The sequence below is a fragment of the Apium graveolens genome, chromosome 1, assembly GCF_009905375.1.
Source record: "Apium graveolens cultivar Ventura chromosome 1, ASM990537v1, whole genome shotgun sequence".
NCBI classification, from domain to species: Eukaryota; Viridiplantae; Streptophyta; class Magnoliopsida; order Apiales; family Apiaceae; genus Apium; species Apium graveolens.
The window spans coordinates 64,697,027-64,703,247 of record NC_133647.1 but is presented as its reverse complement, the minus strand read 5'-3'; positions in this window follow the sequence as shown (position 1 = coordinate 64,703,247).

Here is a 6,221-nt window from a genome sequence, read left to right as displayed (position 1 = left end):
CTAGCTCATATGCTAGCTTCCCAATACGTCTTAATATATCCAAGGGTCCAACAAATTATAGACTTAGCTTTCCTTTCTTTCCGAACCTCATCAATCGTTTCCAAGGGATACCTATAACATTACTAGGTCCCCTATTTCATACTCTTTGTCCTTTCGAGTCAATTCAGCATATCTCTTATGTCCATCTTGGGTTACTACCAGTCGTCCTCTGATTAGATCTATTATATCCCTGGTCCTTTGGACTACTGCGGGTCCGAGCATCTTGCGCTCTTACAACTTCATCATAACATAAGGGAGATCGACATTGTCTTCCCTCAAGGATCTCATAAGGCGATATCTCAATACTGACATATGATCTATTGTCGTGAGAAAACTCAATCCGTGTTAAGTGACCATTTCAAATTCTTTCAAGTCTATTGCACAGACTCTCATCATAGCTTCTAGCATTATAGCTTTTACTTCTCAATACCCATTCTTTTCCAGTTCGTAGTCATTACTATCTTCCGTACCTAATACTATACTGGTCATACTTTTGCTCGTTAGCATTCTATAACCTTTTAATAACCACGTCAACCTTAGTATCATGAATGTGTTAGATTCGGAATACCACCGTACTGATACTACTCCTTTCTAGCTGCTTTTATCTTTGAAAGTTTGAACCATCATATAGAAGTAAAAGAATTCATTGAGAGATCACTATGATCATGAACACTTGTTATATTGCATAGTTAGTACAGAAGGTGGCCAGCCTTTAGTACTTGACAAGCAATTAAACAATAGATGGTATCCTACTCGGCTTCTATCACACAGATAGATAGTCATTTGGCAATACCTCCCCTTCTGGAAGGGTTGTTCTTCTCATTTTATATGAAATGAAAAGAAGAGAAAAGAACGAATTGAAGAGAATTGTATATATGAAAAAAATATACTACCACAAAATATCTGGCTTGGAACCTACCTCTGAACTATAGAGGTTTGTCATAGGAGAACAAAATATTTGTGTATATATATCAAGTATTATCGCATCGCATTTCACATGCTTAAATATTTTTTCTATTCCGTCCATCATTCTATGGACCCTTGCTCTTCCTCGAGCATATACACAATCACCTTTGAAGCTCCCTCGACATCGAAAATCGAATCTGAGATTTCATTCTAGATATCATCGTTACTAGAATTCTATGCTTGCATCGCAACCTTTCTCGTATAGTCATACGACCCTCTATTGATAAGGAGGAATAAATATTCAATAGGTAAATAATTTACTTAATTAGTCTATTCAATGGTAACTTATACACCACCACGACCCGATTAGTGGTACTCAATCTCAACATTCATTCCAATACAACTCTCACGGTTGTAATCGACTCATTGCTCGCAGAATCATTGCTGCATTACTATGGTCCACCACTGACCTACTGTCGTCATTCACTTTCCATGAAATCTTAATATCTAACCATACGGAGTCCATACATGTCGTATAGAATACTTCTAAGGAGTTAACATAACCACCAATCATAATTCATGAAGAACACTCCAAACTCTGACGTACTTTCATGACATGAAGTAGATAAAATTGCAGAAGAGTTTCAGTCAAAGCAACGATAGCAGGTTAATACCATTCTTAATCGTATGCCTTAAATTGAAGACTTAAGTCAAGGGTTCGTCTAGTCCTTTTTGAAACATGGTCCTGGCTTATCTCAAGATAGTATCTTCTGAGATAGATAGCCCGCTCATGGCGATTACACGAATTAAACCTTTACCAACTACTATTATGGTTGGGTATTGCACAGTCATCAGAAGGAATGTCAATCTTCCAAACCATAATACAACCTTCATAGCTTTAACCATCATCACTGTATTCCTTTGGCACAAGCGCCTATAATTATCCTCTTACCTTTAAAGTGTCGGCCACCTCTTTGGCCTTTCCTGATAGTAAAATTTCCTTACAGTCAATGTCATTTTACCCACCTCCAAATAAATTTTCTACCTCATTTCAATCACAGCTTATGTGAAGATGTTTTCCTTAAAATCTGATGAGTAAAAAAAATATCACCATTTTTCCATAAGTTATTGCCTCAGTCTTTAGAGGTTAATCACTGTCACGACTGACTCTCAATCATACTTAGAACATCTTTTATCTTAAGTCCTAATTGTCCTGAACAATTTCGACCATTACTGGTTCGATCTATACTTTCTCGTGGTTTAACACGTGCCCCACTTGGCATCATTATAATTACGTCATATTTCCTTTATCAACATTTGTATTCTTGAGAATTTTGAATATTACCTTTCTCCTTGTAAAACCTCTAAGGTTATCCTTGAATCGTTCCTCATGTATTCCCTAGATACAGGGCATATCAAGATACCATTTATTAATACCAGAATCATTGTCTATATACTTCTGAAAAATTTCTCCACTGATCCTTAAAGGTTGTTATTACCTTAATCCTTTCCAATTCATACTGTCAAAACTCATGATGTCCCTATTAAGGGCGAAATGCCAACCTTTATGCATTCCCCTAGGATTCATCTCAAGTTATCGAGGTTATATCCTTACTTCTACCTTTAAAAAGGTACATGCATCCTTCCATGGATAGATCAAGTCATATATCCTTGATAGATTATCTTATTCGGTTATTCCCACCTCGATAGTATATGCCTAATTTTCACAATAACACTTGTATTCAAAATGAGGTCAATCGATATGGCCTCCAAAAGATAACAACGGTTATCCGCTTTTCTTGCCTAGTTTGGTAACGATAACAAGGATGTTCTGGAAGATATTGGTCATGTTCAACGCGAACTTCTTCTTAATAATTCCTTATTTACTTTTGTTGTTTATCTCAACAGTCATCTCAATGTTGGGATATCTTTCATACCTGGCGTCTCCCTTTCTGGGTATCAAGCCACCGGTCTTACACTTCATATTCTTGAAGGTCACTTCCTTCATCCAATTTTCCTAATTTCTTACTTCCTTGTCTCCTCAGTCTATCCGCGTCTCATTATTTATCCTTCGAATTATCTCAAGGTTTCCTCGAATCCTCCCAACTTACAGGGGATAAAATATATGTATCTCTTATGCCTTCAACCCATCAATTTTAACTCATGGTGAATCACCCTCATCCTGACGATTACATACTTTTCTATTTCTATTACTACGAGTCTTTAGGGTTTCCTCATATCCAACTCCTTTATCATTCCTCAAACTCTATTGCCTTTATATTCCTTTCCACTTCAGTTTCTTTTTATTTTCCTTTCTCTTATCATTATTTCATGAACCAACACAACATAAGCATTGATTTCAAACATCCCGTCATTCTGGATTCGTGTCCTTAGAACGAATCTTGATAACTTTTACAGCTTAGATTCATAATTCATCATACTCGTCTGCCTTTGTTCTGGCTCTAAAGCTTTTACACTATCTCCATAACCTTGGGAAGTACTTTCCTGAAAACAATTGATTGAACTTAAATCAGTTTATTATAATCTCTTGCTCCGTGCCTTCCTTGGCCTTTCACCAGTGGGTGGCCTCTCTCTTAGGAGGGTAAGTGACAAAACAGTCTTTTGTGATTCGTCAATCATTTAGAATCTCAAATGATTCCTATTTTTCCTTTAGCCAGGCTCTTGCCCCGACTGGGTCAACCTGTTCCTTGGAACTCTGAGAGCTTAGCGATTTAAAGGTCATGAAAGAATTTCTCGCCGCATTGTTTCCTCAAGGTGGTGGTTGGGGATAATAGTCTAAGTCCTTTTTAGACAGGTCCATGAATTGTCGTAAAGGAGTACCGTCTCGGGTCTCCTTTCCTTACTCGACTTTCTGTTTCCTTAGTATGAAATGTTTCATCCTTCTCCCATACTTGGGGTTATCTTACACGTTAAAATCCTCATTTTCCACTTCATTATATTATGGGTTCCTTCTATCTTGATGGCGTCCTCCTTGACTATCACATTCAGGGTTTGCCCTTAATCTTATTCCTTGAACTATGACTTTCATCTAAGATCTCATCTTTAAGCTCTTGAACATTTGGAACCCAAATTCTATAGGAATACCTCATTATTCCCTTATCATCTTTCTCAGTATTAACCTCATATCTATTTGTTGGCTCTCTGCCTTCATTCATCACTTTTTCTGGCACAATATGTTCTTTTCCAAAAATTCGGTATGTATTGCAATCTCAAACAGCTTTTTGGTACCGGCTCCGGTTACCTTCACTTCTATTTCCATTTTCTCAAAATCTCTTATAAACTCTCCCAAAGACATTATTATCTTGAGTCTCTCCTTTTTACTAAGGGCATCAGCCACCACATTGGCTTTCCCTGAATGATAAAAAATCTCCCAATCATAATTCTTGATTAGCTCTAACCACCTCATTTGGCGCATGTTGAGCTCTTTCTGCGTGAAAATGTACTAGAGCACTTATGGCTTAGGTAAATCTCGCACTTCTCTCCATACAAGTAGTGCCTCCAATCTTTAGGGCAAAACTATTGCCACGAGCCCAAGCTCATGGGTGGGGATATCGAATTTTATATTCCCTTAATTTTCTTGACCCGTACGCGAGTACCTTGTTGTGCTGTATAAGAGCACCCTAATTCCTTATGCGAAGCGTCAATACAAATCACAAAATCTCCTTTTTCCATCCGACAATGCCAACATAGGGGCCGTCACCAACCTTTGCTTCAGTTGTTAAAAGCTTTTCTCGTATTTCTTTGTCCATTCAAACTTCTCAGTCTTACGATTAAGCCGCATTAAAGGGGCTACTATCTTTACAAACTTGAACGAACCTCCGGTAGTGACCGGCCAATCCTACCTCTGGTAGTTTCCCTAACCATGGTCATCAATTCCTCAATGGTCCTTTATTCATTCTTGTTAGGATCCTCCACGAGATCCTCCTCAGCAACAATCCCATCTAGGATAACATCCTCAACCACTACATCCTCAATATGAACATCATCCGGTCCTGCGTTAGGACGCTCTATCGGATCCACAATCCGATCTCCAATAACTAATAAAACATCATCGCGTTGTTGCTCCTCAACCTCAGGGTTCAGAGTCCCGCTACCATATATGATAACGAACTACGCTTCTATCATGATATTTATAAGGGTTCCCATAAGGGTTTTAACTGTCAGTACTACGTGAGGTAGCCCGACTATGAACTTGGCAAGAGTTCTTATTATCGTTGTGAACTTATTATCTTAACGTCACATCATCTTCGAGGTTTATAACGCGTATCTCTGATACCACTTCTGTAACACCCCCAAATCCGGGGTCGGGGATCCGGGTTGTCACGAGTTCCATTTCCCTTAATAACACCCAATCTTAATAAATAATCAACTATTCTGTACTGTGACCCCACCATAAACACACACACCACAAGTTATAGTCTCAGAGATGAATATCCAAAAATAAACACAAGTCGTTTTACTCCACAATTATATGCCAATACACCTTAAAAGGGTTTCTGAATAAATTTACATTTCTTTGCCATTATTACAATTGATAAATATACATAAATCTGGTACATCAAAAGTTAAAAGCCTATCCTATTGGTAGTTCCTACCTCAGCTACAGCGACATCAACACCTATTGGAAACTGCAGAACGTTTCCTATCCGCTCGCGAATTGGGAGCTTGGTCCTGTTCATCTTGTCTATCTGATGTTGTGTGATGAAAGAAGAAAGCAAGGGTGAGCAGCAAGCCCACCAAAATAATATGTATAATGATTAACAATATATGAGCCTTCTCATAGTTCTCATGAAAGTCTTGGTTAAGAAGAAATGAACCAAGTTGATATCTTAACGCGACCAAGTCGCAAAATATTCAGTATATATACAGATATACTTTTCAAAATCTTGGAAGTCCTCTTCCATGCATAATATACACATAGTTCCAGTTTATAACTGTATAAAACTATCGTTGCAAGGTGATCTCATATATCTAACCTTGTCTCAACGTTTTTGTGAAAATCTTTGTCATGCATAAGAATCATTAACTAGATATAAGTTTAAAAGATGAAGTTACAAGATACTCCAATATACTTATATCCGAATACTACTTGAACTACCACCGTTCAAGTTATAATCAGTTTCAAAAGTTCATCACCCAGATGAGACTACAAGATAAGACTTGAATAGATTCAATCCTTAAAATATCATTATAAATAATGAAGTTACGAGATGCTTCATTAAGTCCCGATATATAAATATATTCATATATATCTC